This window comes from Triticum aestivum, chromosome 3B (assembly GCF_018294505.1).
Source record: "Triticum aestivum cultivar Chinese Spring chromosome 3B, IWGSC CS RefSeq v2.1, whole genome shotgun sequence".
Taxonomy (NCBI): Eukaryota; Viridiplantae; Streptophyta; class Magnoliopsida; order Poales; family Poaceae; genus Triticum; species Triticum aestivum.
In genome coordinates, this window is record NC_057801.1 from 808,727,348 (window position 1) to 808,739,923 (window position 12,576).

Consider the following 12,576-nt stretch of genomic DNA (forward strand, 5'->3'; position numbering starts at 1 on the left):
TCACTTTCAAAGTCTTCATGAAAGTCTTCAAGAATACAAAATCTTCGGTCGAAGATATTCATTTTTAGGGGTCGACTTTCTCTGTAAATATCAAACTCCTCATAGACTTATAGACCTGTGTACACTCATAAACACATTAGTCCAAGCAAAAATCATTAAGGGGCACTAGATGCACTTACACAATGTTTCACGCCCAAACAAAAATTTCCATGCGAGGGACAAGGAGTTCACATATCGCCCAGGCGTTACTTGCTAAGCTTGTGGAGAAGAAGGACACTATGCCAAGCAGTGTCCAAAGCCAAGAAACTCGGCCCCCAAGCCGAACAACGGTGGGAATAATTCAACGCCCAAGCGGAACAACTTCAACCCCAATAACAATCACAAGAAGGGTCACTTGAACCATGTGACCAGAGAGGAAGCACAGAATGCCCCGGATACCGTGCTCGGTACGTTCCCTATCAACACAATACCTGCCACGGTTTTGTTTGATTCTGGAGCTTCTCACTCGTTCATTTCAAAGAAATTTGCTTTGCAAAATGATTTTTCGATACTTCCCTTGGAAAAATCCATGATCATCAAGTCCCCTGGGATTAAACAAGTTACTCAGAATTACTGCCAAGGTGTGGTTATTGAGCTTGAAGGACTAAAGTTTCATGCAAACCTCATCGTATTGGAAAATAAAGGACTGGATGTTATCCTAGGAATGGACTGGCTAACAACCAACAAAGGATTTATTGACTGCTACAATCGGACTTTGATTCTTACCCATCATCATGGGAAGACAATAAAGATTGGAGCTCAAGAAAGACAAATATCACGGCAACCAAGGTTGAACAAGGTGGACATCTCAGAGTTAAGCAAAGTTCTAGTGGTAGTGAGTTCCCCGACGTATTTCCCGAGGAGCTACCAGGCATGCCGCCAGACCGGGAAATATAATTCATCATTGAGCTAGCACCTGGAACCACACCCATTTACATGAAGCCCTATAGAATGGCACCCTCTGAGTTGGTGGAATTAAAGAAGCAAATAAAAGAATTACTGGACAAAGGGTTTATACGAGCCAGCTCCTCACCTTGGGGTTCACCAGTATTATTTGCCAAGAAAAAGGATGGGACACTAAGATTATGTATAAACTATCGGGCACTCAACATGGTCACAATCAAAAACAAATATCCAATGCCCCAGATAAATGACTTGTTTGACCAGCTCGCACAAGCCAAGGTCTTCTTGAAAATCGATTTGAGGTCGGGGTATCATCAATTAAAAGTACGGGCAGAAGATATTCCCAAAATAGCATTTACCTCCAGATACGGACTATATGAGTTTACAGTAATGCCGTTTGGACTGACGAACACCCCCGCATATTTTTTCCACCTCATGAACAAATTATTTATGAAATTTATGGACAAATTTGTTGTAGTGTTCATTGATAATATTCTGGTATACTCCAAGACACCAGAAGAGCACGCGGAACATCTCAGGATTGTACTGGGAGAATTAAGGAAATATCAACTGTACGCCAAATTCAGCAAGTGTGAATTTTGGTTAAGACAAGTGGGTTTTCTAGGCCATGTACTAACCCAAGAAGGTGTTGCCGTAGACCCGGAAAAGTTCAAGGCCGTACTTGGCTGGAAACCACCAGCCAGCATAACGGATGTACGAAGTTTCTTGGGAATGGCAGGATATTACCGAAGATTTATTGAAGGATTCTCCACCATAGCAAAACCAATGACACAGTTACTCAATAAGGATAAAAAGTTTGTATGGACTGAAGCCTGCGAGAGAAGTTTCCAAGAACTCAAAAGGAAATTGACAACATCGCCAGTATTGGTTGTACCAGACGTATACAAAAGTTTTGAAGTGTATTGTGACGCATCCCGAAAGGGCCTCGGATACGTGTTAATGCAAGAAGGCAAAGTAGTCGCCTACGCTTCCAGGCAATTACGAAAGCATGAAGAGAATTATCCCACTCATGACTTGGAGTTGGCAGCAGTCATTCATGCACTCAAGGAGTGGAGACACTTTTTGCTTGGGAATCATTGTGAAATATATACGGACCATAAAAGCCTCAAATATATTTTTACACAACTAGAACTCAATTTGCGACAACGACGCTGGTTGGAATTAGTGAAAGACTATGATGTTGGCATTCACTACCATCCAGGAAAAGCAAATGTAGTGGCGGATGCTCTTAGTCGGAACCCCAGCTCGGGCAATGACAGTCTACCAAATTTGAGACCTGAATTTCAACAGGAGTTTACTAAACTCAACTTGGTAATGGTCACCGAAGGCAATGTGTCGAATTTGGAAATACAGCCTACCCTGACAGAATAGATTAAGGAGGCTCAGCATGGACACCCCATCATCAAAGGCATAAAAAGAAAAGTGAGTATGGGCAAGGCCTCAGAATTCGTCATAGACAATAAGGGGATATTGTGGTACGGAGATAGGCTTTGCGTACCAAATATAGAAGACCTTAAACAGCAAATTCTAGCCGAAGGGCACACCGCTCCATATTCAATCCACCCTGGGGGAACCAAAATGTACAAGGACCTTCAGGAAAAGTTTTGGTGGCACGTTATGAAAAGGGACATAGCCACATTCATTGCATGTTGTGATTCATGCCAACGCATTAAGGAAGAGCACCAAAAACCAGCAGGACTATTACAGCCAAACAAGATACCCGAGTGGAAATGGGACGAAATTGGAATGGATTTTATTGTCGGACTACCTCGGTCACGATACGGAAACAATGCCATATGGGTCAACACAGATAGATTAACTAAGGTGGCACATTTCATCCCAGTAAAGATAACCCACACTACTCAGAAGCTTGCCAGGCTTTATCTCTCCTGTATCGTTTGTCTGCATGCAGTTCCAAAGACTATAATATCTGACAGAGGCACCCAATTCGTCTCTAGATTTTGGGATCAATTACAAAAAGCTCTGGGAACCCAACTAGCATTCAGTACAGCATACCACCCCCAGACTGATGGACAAACTGAACGCGTGAAACAAATTCTAGAGGACATGCTGAGAGCATGTGTCCTCACCTATGGAACCAGTTGGGAAGAAAGCTTGCCATATGCAGAGTTCGCATACAACAACAGTTACCAAGCCAGCCTACAAATGGCACCTTTTGAAGCCTTGTACGGACGGAGACGTCGTACCCCACTAAATTGGTCAGAGACCGGAGACAGTCGTATCTTCGGCCTAGACATGCTCAAGGAAGCTGAGGAGAAAGTTAAGCTAATCAGGGACCGACTCAAGACAGCTCAAAGCCGACAGAAGAGTTATTACGATCGAAAACATCGGGGAGTCAGTTTTGAACCCGGTGAGTATGTGTACCTACGAGTATAACCTATGAGGGGCCTACAACGATTCAAAATTAAAGGAAAGCTAGCACCAAGATTCATCGGACCCTTCTGTGTAGTTGCGCGAAGAGGCACGGTAGCCTACCAGCTAGACCTACCCGAAGAACTGTCAGACGTCCACGACGTGTTCCCCGTCTCACAGTTGAGGAAATGCGTAAGCAACGCATAGAAGCATATATCTCATGAAGACATTGACGTGCAACCAGACCTCACCTACAGGGAACGTCCAATAAAAATATTGGAGGAATCTGAAAGAAGGACCCATCAGAAAACAATTAATTTTTTCAGAGTTCAGTGGAGCAATCACACCGAGGATGAAGCAACATGGGGAAGAGAGGATTTTTCTTCGGACAGAACACCCACACCTATTTGAGGATCAGCTGAAATCTCGGGGAAGAGATTTTTCCTAAGGGGGTAGGTGTTGTGACACTCCAAAAATTTTGATTTGATTTTTTTTTTATTTTGATTTGAAGGAGGCTATTTAAAATCATTCTAAAAAGGGGCTCTCCTTTTCAAAAGTTTCTCTTATGACAAATTTTTTATTTTGGGTCATCCTCAACCTTGATGTTTGGTTTTGAACGCTTTTCAGTAGTGCTGACTCATCACAATTTATTTTTGGAAGTTTTTCAATTAAAGAAAGAAATCCTATGGGTTTTTGATTTACTCTTTTTATTCAAATATTTCCCATTTACCATGCCTCATGTTAAAACTTTCTTCCAAAAAACCCTCCCTCCACTTTGGGTCAAGTCTAGTAGCCATTGCTAGCAAGTTCAACCTATTTTTGATTTTTATTCCATTTATTTTTATCCCCAAAACTATTTCTGTGTTTTATTTTGGACCTAGGTGATTTACAAAGGAAGTACCTGCTTTCCATTGAGTTTTGATCTGAAAGACTGAAACCAACTCCCCTGACTAGTCCTTATCACCCCAACCTAGATCCATCAAGATCCACTCTTCCACAGTTCAAATTTTTCAAGTTTTGCTCACTGCAAGTTTGGACCAGATTTGTCATTTTTGGTGAAATTGAATATTTTTCTTCTCCAAAAATTCTGGGATAAATCAAGCAACCCCCAGGTGCATTGAGAGGTCACCTCACCAAAGCCCAGCTCCAGAAAATCTCTCCACATGCCAAAATCATTTCATCAAACACCTGGCTTGCACTGTTGCTGCGCAAATTCAGAAAATTCAGACTTCAGTGTTCCTGTTTCGCCGTCAGTGTCATTTTCTTTAGAGCCCGGCATCGACCTCGCCAGTAACCGCCGTGGCGCCTTGCTCCCTGTTCCCCCTCCTTATCCAGAGCACCGCATGATCATTTGGACAGACACCATCGTCGGCGGTGACGTGTCACGCCGACACCGGCAGCTTCTGCGGTGGCAGAGCCACCCGTGGCGGCCAGCAGGGACAAGCACCACCTTTCGGCGCCGTACAGCATGGCCCAAGCCACCCGAAGCCTCCGCGTGGCCATCTGCTGGCCTGTGCACGCTGCGGCACCGTCGCCGTGGCCTGAGCAGCGCAGAGCATGCTCCCTACCGCCTACGAGCTCCGTGCGCCGTTCCGTTAGGAACTTGGAGTATCAACCAAGGCAGGCCAAGCTTAGCACTTAAACGGAACCAGTAGACCCTCACGGTGATGCCTAGCCCCCTAAACCACCTGACCAGCCACTCCACCGCCATAATCGTCACCAGAGTTATCCCGTTCACGGCCACCGCCTCGGACCAGCTATAAAAGGAGCCCTCGAGCTCGTTCTCGACCCCGCACCACACCTCCACCTCACGAGAGACCCGCCTAGCCACTAGAAGGACCCCGAGGAGGTCTCCTTCCTCGACTTCGGCCGTCCCGATCCGCCTCGGGCTCCGGCTTGATTCACTCAGGTGAGACTATCCCCGCCTCCCAAACCGCGTCAGTAATCCTCTAGTGCATCCAGTGCTCTAACCCGAGCCCCGATTCGACCTTTGCAGCCCTCCCCGGCGAGATCCACCAACACCCGAACCACCATCCGCCGGATTTGAGGCCGCCGTCGACGTGGTGCTCGCCGACGACCAACCACCACCCACAGGTGCGGAAGGACCCAAGGAACCCGTAGGTACCCTCCTCTTCTCCTAACTCGCCGTGGATCCCCTTGTCAGCTTTTTTTTTGAACCGTTTTCTGAAAACGCCTTAGGGAAAATACGCTTTCTATCTGAAACGTTTTTCTGTCTTTTCTGTTCTACCCCCTGGAAACTTTCTGTTTCATTACAAACAAGTTCCTGGACTAAAACTTTAATAACTTTAAAACAGAAAATGATTTTTGACTAATTCTTTTTCTGTCATCTTTATTTTCTATCTAGTTTTTTATCATATTTATTTGAAAAAAATTGGAACACTTTTTGTGCATGCACGGTATTTACGTTAGAATGTATTTTCTTTATACTGTAGATACCGGAGGAGGTGACGGAACCGCGAACTTCACCGAGCTAGACTCCGACTACTCCGAACCAGGCAAACATGTTTGAACCTTTGATATGATTAGTGTTTTGCATGTTTGCTTGAGTAGTTATTTCATGGCATGTTTATATGAATAGCAGTAAGTGTTATATTACATGCAAAGCTTATACAAATGAGCTTCGAAACTCGATGAGTTAATTGATGTGAGTTACATGATCATGTGGTGACATGAAAGGTGGTAAGATGGTATTTTTGAAGCATGCCAGTCTTAGGCCAAACCATTTAACTCCAGTGTTAACGTGGAGCGAGTCACGTTACCATCCATTTCCTTTGTGCTACCACATGTTTTCTGCACAGAATATGGTTTAGTAAGTTGCAAACCTCTTTCCTCATACACACCAAATAGAGAGGACATGATGAGGGTTCCATGGCCCTGGAATAAAGCCTGTCATCTGGTCAGGGGCATGGGTGTTTCCGGTTGGGACCGAGAGGGGGGCACCCCTTAGAGCGCGCGATATAAATTTGATCCCATGCTACTCGAGGTTGTGGCCTCCCCGTCTCAAAGTTTTTCTTGAACGTTGCCTAGGGTGATTGCTGGCATCGGGATGTGGAATGGGTGTGTACTAGCAAAGATTAACGGCAAACAAGGCAATCCAGCCATATGGTTTTATAAACAAAGGTACATGGAGAGATATGTTATATTACTATTAACGTAAGAAACATCTTCCACAGAAAATAGTCCAGCTATCGGTTCCTTTCTTTGGGTTGTCATGCTGACCATGATCATGAAACCTCACCTCCGGTCAATGTGGGAGAAAAATATTGAGGATTTAGTTCGGGGAAAGTTCCCGAACTCTATGGTCTAATGAACCAAAATATTCACTTCTATCGTTGCCGATCAATTATATCCTTTAAGATGGCTAGCTTTCGGCTTCACCCAGTCTGAGGTACTAACTCGGATGACCCGGTAGTAACAATCACAGAGGTGCTCCCTTTACCGCCTAGCCGAACAATCGGGAATGTAGGGGTAAGCACAGGAGCCAGGCAACCCAGCTTGGCCAAAATCTTAATTCAAATTTCATGCATATTTATGGCTTTGTAATGGTGATTATGGAAGGCAGCGCTTGTATACTGAAGGAAAATGTTGATGATATGTTTATTTTGACTCCGTTGCGATCGTTTATCAGTTGAAAGTGGCTCATCGTCGACTTCCACCCCTTTGTAGATGCTACACAAGGTGTTTCCACAATAACAAAACAACCCTTAGCCGACGTCTTAGTGCCCGAAGGCGGCTGTGTTAGCGTAAACAAGGCAATCAGATATGCGGGCTTTATAACTTTCACTTAGTGTTCGGCGACAGCCGAGGTCAAGCCGTAAACACTTTGGCCAATGTTATGAATGGCCCGTCATTTAACACGGGGTGACCTCTATCGATCTTACAGTTTAACATAGTCATCGGGTCGCTGACCAGTTCGTGCTTATTGTGATAGTCAGTTTTCGGCTTTCTCGACTGAGGAGCTTTAACCATGCGAGCTGGAAGCAAAATCGCAGTGGTTCTCCCTTTGCACACCTAGCCGAACAAAGCGGAACGTAGGAGGCAAGCACATGCGCCGGGCAACCCAACTATTGATCGAAGACACAATTCGAAACCGATGCATATAAAGTAGTGCCCGAGAATGCTTTGCCGAGGACTCTATGGGCTACCTTGGTTTTGGTGTGTTCGGCCATAGTCTCAGCCCCCCGTTAATATTGCCAATGCTTTAAAGGCATCTGGCATTGCACTGCTCGGGAACTAGTTCTGATGTGGCGTGTATTTTGTCAACGCCGAGGTGTAGTTCGGCGGGAAAGATGTCGAGCTGTGGGTTGAAAAAGATCTCCCAAGCTGAATTATTATGCAGGGTACCTTGGTCATGAGGATGTCCCGCTTCCTGAAAGAAAAACATACAAACAACAAAAAAGTGCCATAGGCTCGAAAAGCCAAAAACTTATGTAAAAGCTTGATGTTCGGACTAAATCAAGATTTTTTATGCCAATCGGAAAATTGGACTTGAAAAAATTGTGCTTCCGTCGTGCTTTGACACATCCGATCTCTAGACATCAAGTAGGTCAGCCTTCGGCTTCAACCTCCTTATCCCGAAGGTGGATTGCTTCTCAAAGGCCAGTTTGACGAACAAAACTCGAGCGGCTTTAGAGAGAAACCAGGCCATCTGGCTATTGACCGTATACTCGAGTCGAAAAAGGAGTGGTAGAAAAAGACTTTGCAACGACTTAGAAGAAAACACTTATTATAAAATGGCTCATATAAATCTTAAGAGCCCTCAGTTAAAATGGTAAAGGGAGTTTCTTTTAACAAACAACGTGTGTGAGCATGGTCGAACCGAACACAAATTAAAATTTTAAAACTTTGAGCATGAAAGTACTTAGCTGGTTAATGCGTTCGGCATTGTTGACGAGGTCCGAGCTCATGGTGCGACGAAGACGTAGTCCTCGGGCTGGCCGAGGTCCCAACCCCCAAGCCCGAGGTGACCGAGCGAGGAGTTCGGCTTGACGAAGTGACGACACAACAAGGTCGATGTGGCGAGGTGAATCCAGCGGTCCAGCTAATCGTGACAAAGCTGGTCGGCTGGTGGCGCCGAAGTCCCCGAAGTACATTGATGACGAAGCCCCTGGTCTAGCCGAGGTGGCGGAGATGGTCGGTGGGGCCAACACTGGAGCCCCCACGTCAGCCGATGTGTCCAAAACAGGTCGGCGATGTGGACGTCAGTTTAAAGAGACGACGGCGCAACGATACCAATGCAAGGCGGGCTTGCCGAGGTGATGGCATATTTTGGTCGACGCAGGGGGAGCGACAACGTCAGCTCACTGAGGTGACGCGGGCAAAGTAGATTTCCTGCTCACATATAAATAGTGCAAACCAGAAATAATAATAATAACAATAACAATGAGAAAAAAATTTGCAAAATTAACTTGTGCAGTTAAAGATGTATTAGCCTGAGTGGTGACACGGCGCGGTTGACGTCGGCTTGGTGGAGTGACCTGACGACGACGTCGCTTCTGGTCCAAACCCGCAGGTTGTCGGCTCAGGGCGCGAACGATGCCAATACAATATATTGACAAACCACAAACTCGCCACATCATTGGGGCCATAAATCACCTGTGTACAGAAGATAACACTGGCCGAAGTAATAATTCTCAAGATAGAAGAAAAAGGTATTAAAAATAATTCAGAGAGGTACCCCTGGTAGTAAAATGAGGCGGCTGAATTAAACAGACAATGCAAAAAAATCTGACATAAAGGTTGTCCGACTATACCCAAGCCTCTATATCCGGCAAGGTTTTTGCTCCAAGATTTCACCACTTGGATGAAAAAGACCCCTGGGTAAACTGGGACATGGCACGTGCCCTTTTTTTGGGAAATGACCGTGTACAAAGGCGTGGTGACTGCAGACATTCTATCAAATTTTTCTTAACGTGGGTAGCGATTTCCTGGGTGCCGTTAGCGAATATGGGTGCGTGTGGGCCCCGATGGCCCGTTCACCTGGTTGTGTAGCGTTTCTTCGGTGCTTCCGTAACGTGTGCGGGCTTCCTTTCTTATCTGGGCCTCTTGATCGAGGTGTGGTGTCGTGCATCCGCGCTCTCGGTGCCACTTTCCAGTCAAAAAACGGTGCCGCTTAGATCGAGTGATCTGGGGGCTCCTCGTGTTCTTGATCGGTGTTGTTTCCATCGTCCGATCTAGGGTCTGCTATTGTTTCTGATTGGCGCCGCTGTCGTCGTTTAATCTGGAAACCTCGCCGCTTATCGCGTGATCTCCCAGTTGTTCTGTGGGCACCCTATAAATACCATCCATGCATCCCATACCATCCGATCCCACCACCTCTACCACAGCAGCACGATCAAGTCCTGAAGCGGCGGCGGTGGCAACGTGCCGGTGTTTCCTTCCTTTTGCTACTGGGAACGGCGGCTTCACCATCGAGGAGGGCTGCCGTGGCTACCGCGGCTCTTACCATGGCGGCCGCCGGGGCGACGATTGTTTCTTACTGCCGCCGCGGCCGGAGTCCGTGAGGGACACTCGGGAGGACAGAAACTGGCTCAGCGTGCAGGAGCCCCGCGCCAGGAAGCGATGGAAGCGGCGGCGGCGGGGAGGCGTCCTCCTGGTGCGCCTGTGTGCCGGCGATCGTTGGGCCGTTGGGATGCGGCGCCAAGGCGGAGAGGAAGCGGTGGGGCATGATTGTCTTGGCTACGCGGTGCAGGAGCGAGTGGACGGGCAGCTGGCCGTGGTCGAGCGGATTCGGCTGTTGTGGCGGGGGAGGCGCAAGTTGTTGACGAGAAATCAGGCGCTTGGCGGAAATTCCCCACAATGTCACACGCACGCGATCCCGCTCCTCACTCTTTTTCTCCATGTAGCGGCGGCGGCGCCGTTACCTTTCACTGCTAGGCGAGGGCGCGAGGCCATCTGGGTTGCAGAAACACGGAGCGCCCTCCTCACCAGAGGCGGTGGCTTGAGGGAAGCAGGCGAGTTGCTCGCGTCCGGACTCAGCGCGCGGTGGATGCAGGAGGTTGCGCCGCCGTGCTGTGCGCATCCCGCCAGGAGATATCTCACTCCCTTCTTTCTTTTTTTAGATGAATTTTCTTTTGTTCTTACATCGTGTGTCTGAATCCAACCATGTACGTGTGTATCTGTTAAAGCATATGTGTGCTAGAAGCGATTTTGCATTGTACTATGAATCAGAAGTAGCTTCATTGCATCTGTTCTTTGTTCCTGTCATTGCATGTATTTGACACATCGTTGAACTATTGGGCAGGGTAAGTGATCGAGTATTTGAAATATAACCTGCTGCTGAGTTTCTGTTTTGTTCATTTTTCAAAAAAAATTCACCTTCAAATAGAGTAATCTATATGATTGACATGTGTATTACCGCAGGATTTGGCTGGATTTTTTTGGTAGCTAACTCTCGGGGTTCCAATTTATCGCCTGTGCACGTATGCGACGATGTCCGTGATTTTCTGAGATTTGATTGATTTGACTACGCCGTCTCTATTTTCTCATTTTTTATATATTATTTGGATTCCTTGTGTTTGTGGAACAACCATTTTTAATTCTGGGTATACTCGACGGTAGGCTCCCTGTGTGCATGTAGATGGCGTTTAGCGGCATTTTTTTTGTCAAGTTGTCTTCTGGCGAAAGAGAATTGGCTGCTTTCTTTTTTGTTGCTGGTGGGTTGCATGCAGTGATCGGTTGTGGATTTCAGGCTGATGTGACTACGTGCATGAGGTTGGTGGGATGTGACTATGTGCATGGGAAGTTGGGAACCAAATTTTATTTTGGTTGATCAATGTAGGCGGTTTATAGGATTGCACCTGCATGTGCAGGCACACACTCTGCGGCAAATTATTTTCCCAACCGTTTTTGTTAATTTTCTTTCCCTTTGATTGCATGCATGGACGTTAGTCAGGCACACCCGGTACTGTTAGTGACACTTTGTTGAAAGGGAAGGAAAGGTTCTATTTATCGTAGCTCTGTTGATTTTTGTATGTAACGGTACTTGCATTGTATGGCCTTTCTCTAATTTATGTTTATGTTTCAGTCACATATAGTAGACTGTATTGCTTAACATGGATACAGATGACCGCTACTACTGTTAACATGGAAAGGGATGTGCAAATAACACAAGACTGGATGAGCAATCAGTCACAATTTCCTGAAAATGAAGGAAATATGTTTTTAATTGTAACTCATGTCAATGGTCTATACAATCAAGTACCCGAGGTTGGAACCCAAATATTAAGTATTTAGAAGTTGTTCTTCCTTGTCATTTTTTTGAGATATCTTGCTTTGATTTGAGGAACTTGCTTTCTTGGGATATATTAGGATGAAGTGCTGATCTGTTAGAGGTACTTATATTATCATGGTATATATTCAGGTAGGTTATATTAGGATAAAGTGGTCATCTGTTAGAGGTACTTATATTATCATGGTATATATTCAGGTAGGTTTGGTTTTTTATGTCTTCTCCGTTGAAAATAGAGGACATGCACAACTTGCTTGATGTTTCTCATATTTAGGGAGCACAATTGGTTTCATGGTGTGAAAAACAATGGAAGTTTTGTTAGTACAGGTTGTCTCTTTTACTTTCATGTCCTGAAAAGCTTAAGTTAGAACTGTAGGTAATACTTTCAGAAATATAGTACATCATTCCACGGAGATGACTCAAAGTTGAATTCAACCGAATTATGCATGGATGGTATTAGTTTGGGTAGAGATTGGATGTAAGAGGTTTTTTCCCCTTAATATTACAAAACTTACTATGTGCCAGTAACTTCATTGCCTCTTGAACATGCTCCAAATAATTTCGGGTCAATATATTTTTATAAATCAATTATTCTATGTGCCAAGAACTTTATAGTCTCATGAACTTGTACTCCAAATAATTTGATTCTTGAACGCCTAACAAAGAAATAACGTCCAAACTAACAACTAATCAATGGGTCGGAAAACTACCAGACGAGTGTATGTAATTTGAACATAAAGTATCATTGGAGCTCTATATCATTTTATCATCCGCACACACCCAGCGAGCGGTCGAACAAGGATGCTATGAATTATTGAACAATTGAAAAGTTGTCATGCAATATCAATATGTATTCCCTTCATCTACATTGTACTAATTATTTTGATTCAATAAAGTTTTTCTTAATGAAATATTTCTGCACCCGTTCTAATATGATTATTGAACATACGCCATAACGTAAAAATAAATGAACACATGAAGATCGAATA